General features: G+C 41.4%; 1 long non-coding RNA gene across 1 annotated transcript in view; it reads left to right on the top strand.

Moving 5' to 3' along the window:
- The window catches only part of LOC134298617 (uncharacterized), a 29,805-nt gene extending 14,873 nt beyond the window's left edge, over positions 1 to 14,932 (top strand). The window contains exons 2-3 of the long non-coding RNA XR_010005716.1: positions 10,457 to 10,542; positions 12,561 to 14,932. This is a non-coding gene — a long non-coding RNA (uncharacterized LOC134298617). The remainder of the gene's footprint in view (positions 1 to 10,456; positions 10,543 to 12,560) is intronic.
- The last annotated feature ends 1,127 nt before the right edge of the window (positions 14,933 to 16,059 follow it).

Here is a 16,059-nt window from a genome sequence, read left to right on the forward strand (position 1 = left end):
AGTGCCCGATAGTCCACAACCAAGCGTAGGTCCCCTGACTTCTTTTTCACAAACATCACTGGGAAAGCGGCTGGGGATTGAGAGGGTCTGATGAACCCCTTGTGAAGGTTTGACTCTATAAACTCCCTGAGAGCTTCTTGCTCTGGTTCAGTCAGGGAGTAGAGATGTCCTCGCGGAATTGGGGCCCCCTCCACCAGGTCAATGGCACAGTCATAGGGTCTATGTGGGGGTAGTTTCTCGGCTTCCTTTTCATTGAAAACATCCCAAAAGTCCGAATATTTCTTGGGCAAGGTGATGATGGGTTCTGCGTCTTTGGCATGGCAAACCCTGGCTACTAGACAATGATTTTGGCAATACCTTGAGGCGAACTGCAGTTCTCTGTTGGACCAGGAGATGTTTGGGTCGTGGAGTGTCAGCCACGGAATACCCAAAATCACGGGGAAATGGGGAACCTCGGTAACGAAGAAAGAGATTTCTTCCATGTGTTCTCTTATCCACATTCTGGTGGGCTCGGTCCATTGGCTTACTGGACCTGTCTTCAGGGGTCGGCCGTCTATGGCTTGCACCACCCGGGCATTCTTGAAATCATGATATTGTAGTCCCAGAGAGTCAGCATAGTTTCTATCGATGAAGTTGTTTGTTGCCCCTGAGTCTATCATGGCATGGATCATGACGGGCCCTTTTTTCACTGACCACAGTGTGACCACCAGGAGAAATAGGACCCCTGTTTGCGGCTCTTGAGTGGAGTTTTTGACCGGGTTGGCGAGCCCTTCTACGCCCGGTCACTGGCTTCCCCCGCCGGCTTTGTTCCAGCCGCCTCGGCAGCCTCCGTCTCCGCGGAGGACGCCACCGCCAGACGGGCGGCGGGCTTCTTTTTGGCTGGACATTCTCTGGCGAAGTGGCCCCCATTTCCGCAGTACCAACACAGATTCAAGCGTTGACAGCGGGCCTTTTCAGCAACATCTAGCCTGGGGCGCACATTGCCCAACTGCATCGGCTCCTCCTCGCTTCCCATGGGATTAGGGGCTGGTGGTGGGGGCCTCCATACTGGACGAGACTGGACACTGGTAGAAGTGGGAGGCTTTACTCCGGCCCTTCCACTCTGGCCCCGGAGCCACTGTTTCTTGTTGGCAAGCAAGACTTCAGCCCACAAACACTGGGCGATGAGTCTTTCAAGAGTCCCAGGGGGGTCCACCTTAGAGATTTCTTCCTGCATCTCGATGTTGAGGCCTTCGTGAAACTGTCCTCGGAGGGCTATATCGTTCCAGCCGGTGTTTTGAGCCAACACCCGGAACTCTGCTATGTATCGGGACAACGGTCTGTCCCCTTGGAATAGGCGTCGGAGTTTATGGCCGGCCGCCTCTTCGTCGTCCTCGATTCCCCAGGTTTTCCGAAGGTGGTTCAAGAATTGCTGCGCGGTGTTTAGGTGCGTGGACCCCGCGTCGTATAATGCCGTCGCCCAAGTGGCCGCAGGCCCATCTAGGAGACTGAAAATCCACGCCACCTTGACGTCTTCTTGGGCAAACTCGGCTTGACAGGCTTCTAAGTACGCCTGGCACTGGCGACGGAAGACATGAACCTTGGAGGCTTCTCCAGAAAACTTGGTTGGCAGCGCTAGAGCAGGGAGACGGGCTCCTCGTTCCTTCAAGCCCCGTATCTCTCCCTCCTGCTCTCGGAGTGTGTCCCGGATCCGATTAAATTCATCTTGAGAAATGGTGTAACTGAGTGGTTGAGCTGGGGCGGTCGCTCCAGCTCCTGGAGTTGACATATTGGCCTTAGGTTATTTGGTGCTGAGTTGGCAGAGTCAAACTGTCAAGTCCCCTGGTTGCTGGGCACCAATAACCGTACACGGAGGCCAATCTCTATCTAATATCTTTATTAAGGAAATATATAAGAGCAATAAAAACAAGTGAGGAATATAGTTCAGAAGCAGACCTTTCAAATGAGGTCAAATATAGTCCAAAAATGTATTGTCCAATAAATGATATTAGAGTTCAAAGTTTTAATCCACTTGACCGAAACACACACTTTTGCCAAGCAATAGTGTGGGGAAATATCAGAGTCTTAGAGTCCAATGAAGCTTGACAACAAGGCTGGAAATAAACTTGGTTCTTGGCTAGGTCCGTGACTAGAAACAAGGCAAAACGTGAAGCGTGGAACAGGGTCCGTGGTTAAACAGCAAGGCAAGGCAAAGGCTTGAATACTTGATCCGGGAAGCAAGGAACTGGGGTTACGAAGTCCACACACGATCTCTCTCCTGAAGCTGATCAATTGACTCCGCAAAGAATCTCCCGCGCCAAACACCTATATTGGGTCTCGTTTTCCTGCCAACAATCTCTTTCCCTAGAGAACGAGAAGCGAAACCCAACTCTGTCCAGATGCATGACTCCTTAGAATTTCCCAAGGGAAGCAGTCCTAATCAGCCTGTTGTTTGGCAGCGATCCGTAAACTTCTCCGATTTGCTTCTCTAACTCCTCTGTCTCTAGAGTAAGATTCCTTCCTGGGAAACGGAGGGGAGTACTGTCCAAGGCCTGTTTGGCTGAATTCTTGAGGGCAAACATCAACATCCTGCAGGTGAAGGGACTCCGGCTCTTGTTGAACCGGCGAAAACCCCATGTTTTCATCTTCATCTGCCACAATAGTACTTGGAACAGGACTACAAGGCCCATGAGGCATCACATGACAGCTGGCCGAACCAGTGGACCAGCTGGAACTCATTTTTCAAAATGGATCCATGCACAGCCCTAATTGACTTTGTCGTTCACATTCTTGGTAAACAGAATCAATCTCATTTCTACAGAGACTGGGAACAGTGCACAGGACACATAAAGGCAAGGTTCTTAGCACTGCCAGAAAGGCAAGAGACTTCATCCCTTGTGCAATGGTAGTAGTAAATGTCTTGTTCTTTCCTCCGCTGTAACACCCTCCCCCAGGTCAGTCCTGCAGATAAAATGCAGAGATGAAATACTTTCATTTTACTTATCAATCTGGGCTTAAGTAAAGACTCTTTATGACATGACTGAGAGGCAGTGAGGCAGCCATTATGGAATGTCACTGCTGATGCATTGACTGGATGCCATGAGTGTTACATGGACAACTGCGAAGCAAACTTAAGCTAATAATTCACCGCTTTTGTGACTAAATTTTTCAGGCTGAGCCTCACCAGGAAATGATTCTCCCCATCATCTCTTGGCCAGCCCGTCTTAATACCTGAATTATTCATTAGTGTTGTTCTCTCAAAGCTGTTATTTACATCTAGCTTTTCTCACTGACATCTCTTCTCTCCAAAAATCGTGTCTCAATCTCACTGTTTAAAGAGATTGGAGAGATTCTGCCAGAGGAGTGAAATTACTTGACTGTTTTTTTCCCCCTAATCTTCCCATTCAGAAGCCTCATTTTCTGTGGTCAGAAAGGAACCATCAGTTATGCATTCAAACTGAGCTAGAATGGATACATGCATGGGCAGGATGGTTAAAGAGCATTTGCTGCTTTTCTCCTGCCATCAGGCATGGGAAAGGATTTTTTTGTCACTCAGAGTTTCTCCTTCCACATCCTTCTTTATACTCCCATCTTTCAAAAATCTGAAAATTACTTTTCACATTGATGCCTGCTATTGTATTTCCATGTGATCTGATTAGGACTGGTGTTGCTGCTTTTTGTTGATTTCACAAAGCCGGAGTGTGAGAGGGAAGAGTGAATGAAAGAAAAAGAGAAAAGCAGGAAAAAATAGACCATCTTATCTTTGTAGCTGAATCTGTTCTGTATTATCTTTTATAGGGTGAACTTCATAGCAGAACATATGTCTAAAGGGATTAAAAAATCATGTCCTATTGCCCAATAGAACAGTGGTCACAGTATCCACTGATTGCAGATTGAAACCAAACCTAGGAACTAGATAGCTGCTGGAAAATGCAGGAGCTTTTTTTGTTAACCAGTCTTGAGATGCGCTAGTGGGCATATCCATGTCCATTCGGGATCACCCCCGTTTCGAACCCTACATGAAATATACTATGATTGGCTGCAGCACATTATCTGGCTTGTTCCAGACTTTCTGGTGAACTTGTATAACATGCTGTTCCAGGCTTGATGTGTGCTACAGCAAGTATTGGGGGTTGTACACTTTGTGGACACACAGTCCTCAAACTGGCTTAAAACTTGCATTATAGGGTCTGTGTAGAATCAACTTGAGAGATAGTGATTGGGCTGGATCCACCAGAAGCCTTGAAGTAAATCCTTTGTTCTGTTCCCCTGCACTGATGGCTGGATGCAGCAGTTCTGAGGTGAACCTAGCCTTGCCCCATGTAGACTCCTCATAGCAGTTGCACAGTGAATCCACTTTATCTTGACCCTAGTCTTTGACTATTTGTTAGGAAACATTAAAAATGTTGACAAAGGGCAAATGTTATTACTTGAGCATTCCTCTTGCAAAAGTGGACCCTTTCTCCAAGGTAGCTGAAATGTTTAATATTTCAGGATTAAAAATAAAAATGAGTTTAAAATGTTTGTCAGAGCTTAAATTTGCCTCAGCTCAATACAGTGCAAATAAATTCTTCCCAGTTCAAAAGAAACAGCTCCCTGGAAGGATGCTGTCCAGGTTTCTCCCAGCAACTAACATCTTTCTTGGTTTGACAGGTCCTTGTTTACTACAATGCACACTGTTGCTTGGTAGCCCTGCAAGTCCCAGATAACAGTAAAAAAATACTTTTTTTTTTTAGAAAAACATCTCAAAGCAGGATTTTTGAAAACTGCATTATGAAAAATACCCTTTATGACTCGTATTAAGCTTCACATCAGCACTTTTTAATAAAAGTTCAAGCTTTACTTTTCAAAACAGCAAATGAGTAACAAGCATAGGGGAGGGAGGAGTTTCCTTTGCCGACTGTGATCAAGCTTTTATAAGCCTCGACTTATGCAATCAAATTTGAGCAACAAGAGTGACATTTCTCTACTCTAGAATTATTTATTTATTTTATTTATGGTGTTTCTACCCCGCCCTTCTCCCCTAGGGGACTCAGGGCGGCTTACAAGTTGGCAACACAGTGCCATCACATCAACAATACAATAGGCATTAAAAACTAAAAACATTTAAAACATCATAAAAACCAATATACAATAATAAACATTACCATGCACCAAGGTAATGTCCTTTCATTCACTAGACCTTGTTAATCCAGAGTCTTAAAAACCGACCGTGCCAAGCTCGAAGGTTTATTCATTGAACGCTTGAGCACATAGCCATGTCTTTAGTGGTACTCAAAGCATGTGCATTGGGTGTAAGTGTGAACTAGTGTTGTCCTTGAGCCATCTACTGGGGAGCTGAATTCAGTCTCCCACCTGACTCAAATAGAAGATTCTTGGCTAGAATCACATGCCAGGAGAACACTTTTACACTATCTCTCCCCCAATGGTAGTGACTATCCTACCAGAACGCCATGTCATGGGGAGAGACAGGAGAAGAGGGAATGGGATCCTGTCCATCCCTGTAGGATCGGGGAAATTGAATTTCTTTATTTTCTTCTGGCTTGTGTATTCTTCATTCTTAACTTTTGTCATCTTTACCACACTCCGATGTTGTTTGACCATATGTCCCAGTTTTCTTTCATCTATGAATTGCAGGAGGTTGTGTTTATGCATCACTACTGTTAAACAGAATCTTAGCTAAGCTGGGCTGACCCAAGTTTGCTATTTCTACAGAAGTGCTTGAAGATGGGAATTGAATATATATACTATCGTATATACTATCCCAACAATGCTGTGTAGGCTGAGAATAAAAGGTGTGGAAGAAATGATGGTTTCACTGTCAATAAGATAAAAAAAATACTGCTCACATATAATGACCAAAAGCAGACTTCATTTCCAGGGGCATCAATGTGATATCAGTGACTGAGAAATCTGCAACAGGACATTGTCTTGACGTACACGCCCAATTAACATGGGACTACAGCTGTCTTTATTACAATCCATTGGCTATGGTGTCTGGGACTGATGGGAATTGCAGTCCATGATATCTGGTTGGGAAAGGTAGTTACTACAGCATTTCTACTAATAACCAAGATCATCTCTGTTGAAAGTTTTGTTGCTGTGGAAGAATGTTGTTTAGGCTGTAGAATGACCATTGCGAGAAATGGACTCTGTTTGTATCCCAAGCTTGGATAACAGGCTTAGGAACAGATTGTTTTACAAGATATGGTCTTTTTTAAAATAAAAAGTATACTGTATTACTTTTATATGTCTGTGTGCCTTCAAGTCACCTGTCGACTTATGATGATTCTGTGCCTTTTATAGACTTTCCTTAAGCAAGCAAAGAATACTCAGAGGTGTTTGCCAGTTTCTTTCTCTGAAATATAGGCTATATCAGCTGGTATTCATTGGTGGTCTCTCATCAAAGTACTAAGATATTACAAGATCTGGTGGCTTTGGGGTATACTTTGTGTTAAACACATATGTTAAAAGGTGTAGATGCTGTTAATATTTTAATACAATTTTAATTAGAACTGTGTATGTTTTTACATACGGCATATGTGGTTTTATTTGTAATTTTCTCTAATTTTAAAGTCATTTTGAGTATTAATTTGGTGGTAAGGCAGGATATAAATGGAGGGAAGGGGAGATATATGGAAGGCAATCCTTAGCTGCCATTTAGGCAGCCCACCTTGCCATAAGCACTGTGCTTTTTAAAGAAATGTTAACAGTCATATCACCAGGGCAGTAGTGACTAAGAGGCAAGAGGACCTGAAGTAGTTATCTAAATATACTCATGATTAATGATGCAATCATAAAACACAATTACTGGGGATTAGATCTTACTCTATGGAATAAAATCTACTGTGCTAAGTAAACACATACCAAGCTCCAGCCACTCATTAGCGTATAAGAACCTGACCTCAATTGAAGCAGGCCGCTGGTTCATGATTTGGTGTTTCATTTTCAATTGTTAGTTATTGATTTTTTATTTTTCATTTTTAAAGGTTTTAAATTACACTAAAAGATACAGAAAAAAGAAAGAAAAATAGAAAGAAACAGAAAAGCAGAAAATGAGAACCATGCTTCTTGCTAATAATAATCTCAAAAACTACAGCTGATAGGGGTAAACTGGTGCCATTTTTGGAATCAGCAGGTCAGATATACCCAGAAACAGGTCTAACATTTGAGGCACAATTTGTATGTCGGCCTTTACTTTCATTACCTGTACAGATTCTGGTCTGGAGAACAAAACCTGAGGATTAAACAGTTCTTAGAAGCCAGCAGAATAAAGGGACATGTGAGAATGACATAGTCAGAAAGCAAAGCTGACTTATTCATTTCTTTTTACCTCCTTGTTGGTTTGTTAGCTCTCAGAAATAATATGGAACTCCTAGACATGTAACATGAAGGATCAATAAGAAACTAATCTTACTTCAGAGTATAAAAAGAGGGTACAGAGATGTCTTGTTTTACTTCTTTGCTAAGTGATTCTACCCTGCTGCTGGGTTTCAGGCCTTGCAGTTCATTTACTTCTTCTAGATGCATCATAAGGTCCCTAGTGAACACAATGCTTCAAGCTTAAAGATTTCCACATAGGGGTGAAATGCAAAACCTGATGAAACTCGGCAACCTGGAACTAAATTAAATGATGAAGGAGACCATCTCTTCATTTGTCACTTTATCTGGAAACTGTCATAGCCTATTACTGTCACTCTGTGACCTGACACAGACTGACGGCACCTATAAGGCTGCTAAAAAGTCCTTGTTAAGACTGAAGGGCCACAAAATCAGATGTGGCATGTCCTTAAGTGCTTGGGAACTTTCCCTGCCTCTTACACACTCTCCTTTTATCATCTGTCTATATACAGGTACTGATGGTGGCCAATTTATAATCAATGACAAAAAGAGATGTGAGCTCTGCAGAACAAAGGACTTCTTATATTATTGGATTCAACGTACATGGTACAGGAAAGGGGACTTTACTATGAGAGCAAATATGTGATTTTCTTAGAAAAGTACCAGTTCAATCCAATATAAAGGTTTGAGGTGCTGGGGAGTTCATAGTCCAAGATGCAAATCCAGTTACTTATATCAACTAGAGTAGATCTGTTAAACCGATTATTCAAATAGCAAGTTGACACTTCAGTAAATCAGATTGATTCAATGTGTCTGCTCTAAGAGGTGGAGATCTGGAACAAAACCTTAAAAAACCTTTATTCCACAACTTAATTCACAAAAAGAACAACCTCTTTTTATATTCTTTGAGAGATTTAGGTGCTTATTGCACAAGTGCCTTGTCTCATGGAAAAAACACCTTTCCCTTAGATGGAAAGATAGGAAGAGCAGAATGCTACCTTTGATGCTGCTATACCTATTCAATAGCATTGGTCCCCACATTAGTCTTTTCCCATTTAGTACAGAAAGTTGATTTTCCCCATGCTATTTACCAATATTTGTAGTGGCTGGTGAACTTTATCGACCTCATCAGACAGTTGGCAGCAGGAGGAGGCGGCGCTGCACTTCGTTGCGGGGAATCTGGTGCCCCACACCTTGAGTGGAGTGCACAGCTTCCCCCCATAGATACAGGCAACACGGGAAGCATCTTATGTGATGGCGGTTTGCCAGTTCCACCCTCCTCCACCCACAGAGCCGGCACAATGTTGTCTGATGAGAGTCGGCTGGCTCCATGGGTGACCAGGGCTAGATTGACAAATGCCACCAATTCTAGCCACATATGATGGGTTGTATGTATGGGCTCTTCCATACAGCTGCTTAAAAACAAACAGGAAGGTGCAGTTGAACTTCATAATACCACAATATTATGTTTCATATGTATTTTATGGAAGACCCCACCTATGCCCTCTATATGCCATGTGGTTGGGTTTGTCTCTTGACCAAACACCCCCAAGGTAGTTTCCCCTATATATTTGCTCTTGCCCTGGTGGTGTTATTGTATCTTGAGAGATATTTTTTAAAGTAATCATAAATTTGACCTTCCCCCAAGGTATCTTTGATGCTGGTATAAGTATTCCTTAAAAATAAAACCAAACATAATCAAAATCACTAGACAATAAAAGAATGAAAAGATCAGCACAGTTTTCTTGTGAACAATCTTCTGCCATAACTTCAGCATCAGATGTAGATTGAGGTTGCTTTGCAGGAGACTCCCAAGAAGGGGGAACTAAACACAGCACCTCCCCACTATCACCATAAATTGGACTAAGATGTTAACACTAGAAATAGTAGCTAAATAATAGTGGTATAAGTGGTCATTTCTGGTAAAAAAAAAAATGCAAGTGTTTTCCCAATGATCATCCACTGGGAAAACACCTACAACCTCATCAGACGGGGTACTTTTTGGTGGCATGCACCACTTTATCTTTACATTTGTGATGCAGCCCGCTGGCTCCCATCCCATGGCATAAAGCTACTTCTGGTGGGGCTCCATCATAAAAGTAAGATGAACTGGCGCATGTCGTAGCGGTGGCAAAACAGGAGGCTTTCCATGTGGTAGTGGATCAATGTGGGGAAGCCAGGTAGCTGACACTTCCCTCGTGGGATGGTGCAACTGGTAAGTTGGATGATGTAGGGCATGAGGTGATGGGTTCTCCACACACACACACACACACACACACACACACCACTGGACGGGCAGCGCTGGATTCACCACGATGCATGACAATTCCGATGGCTCACATGATGGGGTCGCAAGACCCCAACATTGCCCAAAGACTGGATTCACCCAATGCAATAAGCATCCCAATCACCTTTTCTACACATTCCAATTTAGAGTCCTGTTCCTCCTGCTTCTTTTCTGTTATAGTTCAAACTAGCAAATGGATTTAGATTCTTAAATAGTAACTTTTCTAAGCTCTGGACACCATCTTGTTCTCAGGCAGCAAAATACTGGACTCAACAACACATATCCCCTTTCAAGGGAATCATTCTATTTTTCTGCAAGTGTTGCCATTCATAACCACATTAAAATTGCAGTCTGTTCCCTCTTTTCTCTCTCCTTCCTGGCAGAAGTATTAAGACTGTGTATTGAATCTTTAAAGAGTGTGTTGGGATTATATTAATGCACAGATCTTTGAGACAAGCACAGATTTATTTCCAGTAAGAATGAAATAGTAGAAAGCATGGAGGGGAAAAATATGGACCCTCCTGAATAATAGGCATTGCAGATGGAAATGACCTTTACAGATGAAATGATAGCTTGGTAAGTTAAATGAAAGACAACCCACTCATATGTTCTAGCTAAGCAAAAGTACCTTGTTGTATTCTATCCAGTGCCATTGAAATAAGGATTCAATTTAGATGATTAACTGCAACAAGGTGACACTTTATTATGGTGGTCACATTTCTAGTTATAAGTACAATTTCTGAGGGTGGCATTGGGGGACAGCTGCTAGGTTTTATAAGCATTAAACTATTGTCTTGCCTGCGATGGTATTCAATGCATGCATTTAGCTACAGGTCTCTTTGTCCTTAGGGTCAGCTGGAGCTATGCAGGTTCTGGATCAATGCTTGGATGCTGTAATGGACTGCATGAGGGCCAACAACTGAATCCGAATCCCAGTAAGATGGAGGCTCTGTGGATTACAGTACCCATAGAACCATTGCATTAATAACCCAAGCAAACAACGTTATGCACAAAATTCTACAACAAAGAGTTTTATTTGTTATATCAGGGCACTTCTACATAGGGTGAAAATCCGTGCCAAAGTGGGTTTTTAATATCCGGGTCGAAGTGGGTTAAAATTCACACCAAAGTGGGTTTTTAAAACCCACTTTGGGGTGCATTTGCATCCCCACAAGGCCCCTAAAAACAGACTTTATGTTGGCTACATGTCATCCCGTTTACAATCAGGATGGCATGCAGCCACTCCAAAGCCCCCCCCCCCCCAAATGTACCCCTAAAAATAAAGTTAAACTTAGCTGTCCACCATAACATTCCTCCTCGCGCCCTCTTGGTGCAAGGAAATGACTCACCAGGAGAGGGGGGGGCAAGGAGGAAAATCCCTCCCCCACCCCCGATACTTGGAACATCATTTCCTCTTGCTATAAGTTTAACTTTAGGTTTAGGTGTACATTGGGGTTTGGGGGAGGGGTGGGTGCCCCCTTGGTTTTTCCAGCCCCTGGAGCCCAAAAAACCAAGAGGCCTATGTGAATTGGTCCTGGGAATCATGTGACATGGTCCCCACTCCCAATCCTCACAAGGCCGCACATGGGAAGATCCAGATCTGGATCTGGATCTTATTGGGTATTTAATTAATTTGGTTTTATGAAAGTGTTGTCTGGACTCCTCTCATAAAATCAAGAAAGATCCCGTATTATGGGTCTGTCTGGATGAGCCCCAAGAGACAATAAATGCCAGATGCTCAAGCTGGGTTTCAGAAAAGATACCCAAGTAAGGTTTCAGAAAAGAAAAGACACTAGAGATCATATTGCAAACATATGCTGGATAACGAATGGCACCAAAGAATTTGAAAAGAAAATAAACATATATTTTTTATCACAGGAAAGCACTATATTATTGGATAATAAAGTTAGGCTTGTCCATGCAATTGTATTTCTAATATCAATGTATGGTTGTATAAGTTGGACAATGAAGAAAGGTAAATCAATTCATTTGAAATGTCATGGGCGCAAAGAATTCTACAGATACAACAGACTGCTAAAAGACACATAAATAGGTTCTAAAGCACATCAAACTGAAAGATAGACTTAATCAAGGAAGCCGTGGCCCTGAGTCTGCAAGATGTGGACAGGGCTGCTGATGACTGGGTGACTTGGAGGTCTCTCATTCATAAGGTCACCAAACATTGAAGTCAACTTCATGTCAGTTAACAACAAAGTTTGGACCTGCAAAATTATTTAATACGTTTTAGGTCTGTTTACATTATTCTCATCATTTTAAAGTGCTTTAAACAGTTTAAATGATTTTATTGTAAGCTGTCTCAGTACTCAGTACTCAGTACTCACTGCCCGGTGAGATTAGGCAAGCCCCCACATTAGCAGCCTTTAAGAAAGACCTGAAAACATGGCTCTTCTGTTGTGCCTTTGGAGAGTAATCACTACATACATCCCTTTTGCTGCTCTCCTTCAATATTTGTCCTCCAGATTGCACCACCACTTTATTACCCTGTCCTCTGTGGTTTTTACTCCTACTTCCTTTCTCACCCCGAGTTTTAACCTAGTGTTCATGTGGCCCACCCTTGGTTTTATTGTTCTTTTGATCTTGTTTAATGTAGTGTATATTTTCTTTTATTGCGTTGTTTAATGTGCTATGATTTGTTCTATTATATTTTGTTATATTGTATTGTTCTGGGCATGGCCCCATGTAAGCCGCCCTGAGTCCCCGTTGGGGAGATGGTGGCGGGGTATAAATAAAGTTTATTATTATTATTATTATTATTATTATTATTATTATTATTATTATTACTCTTAGATATAGGAAGACATAAAAATCTTTGAATAAATAAATAAGTCTTCCAGAAACATCCCACATGTGTTTCTTCCTTTAATGTTTGTTAGGTCTATACCCCCTTTCCTCTAAGATCTCTATTATTCTCTCCGCTTCCCTTTTTACACAGCACTAATCATCATGAAGTTCAGAGCTTTGGAAAACTCCTGGATCTGAATGTGTACCAACAATGCCTTCCTCAGTGACTGAGACTCCAGGACCTCTGCTGAGAAGAGATATTCTTGGAATTAGATCAATTTCACATTGATATATTAAGCTCCTTTTCAACAATAGAAAACTCAGGTTAATTGGCTGTCTTCTATATTTTAAAGAAATAATTGAGGTTCTACTAAACAGGAAGGTAGCATCATTTTCTCAATAATTTCTGCTTACTTAAGAGATCAAATATCATTATCTCATTGGCTCAAACAATAGCCATCCCAGAGAGGAGGCTGCTTTTATTGGTCTCAAATATCTACAAAAATATGTGGAATGTGGCTACAGTAGTCTCCTTTAGAAACCACATGTCTGAGGCCTAGAGCTGTCTACTGGCATTTGGTTCCAGGACCCCCTGTGAATAACAAAATCCATAGGTATTCAGGACACTTGATATGCAATGGCATGTTAACATTGTGTCCCTGATATAAAATGGCAAAGTTAAAATTTGTTTTTTTGGATTTTCAAAAATATTTTCAAACTATGGATCTGGGGGTACAAAATGCATGATAACAAAGGGCTGACTGTATATTAAGTATCTGAGATTTTGTTCTTTGCAATCCCCACTGGCTTGATCAGATATATTGCAGCATTCTGTTTTTTTGTGGTCAAACTATAAGACCCTTCTGTGCCACCTACTGGACCAATATATATTGCAACATTCACAATTTCCTCACTGTGAGAGCTGTTCGGCAGTGGAACTCTCTGCCCCAAGTGTAGTGGAGGCTCCTTCTTTGGAGGCTTTTAAGCAGAGGCTGGATGGCCATCTGTCAGGAGTGCTTTGCATGTGATTTTCCTGCTTCTTGGCAGGGGGTTGGATTGGATGGCCTGTGAGGTCTCTTCTAACTCTATGATTCTATGAAACACAGGTAGGTGTCCAAAAGAAAGAAGCGGGCAAAGTTATCAGATGAATACAAATAAAGCAAGGATAAAAGTTCTAGAGTTGAACAGGTTTCAATGTTTTATTCTTTATAATGCACGTAATTTCAGGACAGCAGAGACATTTCACTTTGGGGTAAAATTCTCATTTTGGGGATTGTAGATTTACTGATATGTGTGTTTGCAGTAAGCAAGTTGCTCGGTTCTGGAACAGAAATTGTCACTGCTCTGTACTCCAAACAAAACAAAATAGGCTGTCATAAACTTGTGATTATTTTCATATGTATCTCTTTCAGAGGGGACTGCTAAGGGCAAAGGCAATTCTCACTTTGTCAGCCGCGGAAAGCTTTGGAAAATAACATGGATTGCAGACAGACTCATTGTCTCCCGCTGCTTTTTATATTTACATGAGGCTCTCAAATTTTTAATGTTCAGGAACACATGCCAGACTCCCTCAATACCTTCAGATGAATTTGTTCCACAAGAGCAAAGGTGCCTTTATTATGGCATGATGGGAACAAAAATGTTAGGGCTGGATGACTCTCAGGGCCCTTCCACACAGCCATGTAACCCAGAATATTAAAGCAGAAAATCCCACAATATCAGCTTTGAACTGGATTATCTGTGTCCACACTGCCATATATTCCAGTTCAAAGCAGAAAATGTGGGATTTTATTAAGCTGTGTGGAAGGGGCCTATGTGGAGAAGTCCACCCCTCTTCGAGATCATCAATAAGAGTATGGTGGTCATCATCTGACCACATCCAAGTTGTTTCACACTGGAGAATAACGTCCCTCTTCAATTAGCCATCTGAGAGAACTCAAGCTCAATATGAATTATAAGAACAAAGGAAAAACAAACAGAAGACTGTGACTGAAAAGGAATTATGCCAGTTCAAACAAATGTTGTAAAGTGATATATTTAGAAGTAATATATTTTAAGAAAGTTAACGATTTTAAGAAAGTTAACAATTCTGAAGTATCTAAATACAAACAAGTTGTAATGGATACCTTTTTCCAATAATGAAGTTGTAACTGTGTAACATTACAATTAGTGTTTAATGGAGGATAGCTTCATCCCTTTCACGGTACAATGGTCACTTCTTAAAAAGGTAATTTTATAGGTACAAGAGTATGACCTCACTAAAATATGGAGGACAAACATTATCTGGTTGAACTGCTGGCTCATGTTTCTGCCTGGTGCCTGGTTGTGGTTGTTGAGATAATGATGTGATAGATGGGAAAACCATGTGCCAGAAACTTGTAGTATTAAAAAGCCAAATAATTGAAATCCCCACTTCTATTACTTTTAAGAAACTGTAAATGATACTAATAACCTTGAAATATAAGAATATTAATAACTTTTTGGACACTGGGAATATTTCTTTTAAAAGGAATAATATTAACCGTGCTGTGACAAATTAAATCTTAATTTGGGGGGGGGGGGGGGTTCAAAATATGGCTTCTAGTTTTTTAAGCATGCTCAAATCCCTTTACCTTTAGTACCCACTGCTGAAAGAAACCAGCATGTTTCTATCATGTTCATGCACACAGTATTTACTTAATCAGGGATCTGTATGAAACTAGATTTGTCTTCTTTCTTGTACTGCAATGTATAGGACATAACACAAAGCATAATTCAATAACTACTGAAACTGAAGGTCTTTCTACTATCAGTGAACAAAGGGAAAAAGAAAACACAATATACCCAGATATATTTTCATATAATCCCCTTTTTCTGGATCTGTGAAATTCCGTTTGTTGTTGCTGTGTGCCTTCATTTCTAACTCATGGTGACCCTAAAGCAAAGCAGATATGAGGTTTTATTCAGAGGGGCTTTTCCTTTATTTTACTTTCCTCTCAGGCTGAAGGAGTCTGACTGGCCAAGACTTCATAGCCGTGAGAATTTGAACACAGGTCTCCAAAGGTACTGGACCAACATTGCAACCACTACACCAAGCTGACTCCTGAAATTATGGAACAAGAGGCTTTTTAGCTAGGAAACACTGTATTAAATGCTTCCTAAAGAATATAACAAAGAAAAACGTCAGATACCAGAATATTTCTCACCTTTGGACAGATTCAAAGAATGATCAATTGGTAAATAACATCTAACACATAATCATCATTATGTCTTCCTTTGGACAACAAGACCAGCTTATTTACAACCCAGGTATCTCTTATTCCTAGAGTCAAGATATAAAATTATCGAGACCTAAGCTACCATCTTCATGTCTCCTGACAATTTGCATGGCTGAAATTTATCAACTATACTATACAATGAAGGTTCGAGTTAAAAGGCCAATGACACAATATGTTTTTTTCTCTGCATAGCAAGGTATGTGGAACTGTTTTTAATGTTGGAATGTAATCCATGCCATTTGATCCTGAATTTCCTTGGGTGCACTGCAGATTAGCACCATCTCTAATGAGCATCTTATTTGGAGTTTCAAAGTCTGCGCCATTTCGGACAATGGGCTCAATGAGGCAGTCACCTGACAGGTGATGAATAAAGTGAAGGATGAGACAGTGGCA

This window comes from Anolis carolinensis, chromosome 1 (genome assembly GCF_035594765.1).
Source record: "Anolis carolinensis isolate JA03-04 chromosome 1, rAnoCar3.1.pri, whole genome shotgun sequence".
NCBI lineage: Eukaryota > Metazoa > Chordata > Lepidosauria > Squamata > Dactyloidae > Anolis > Anolis carolinensis.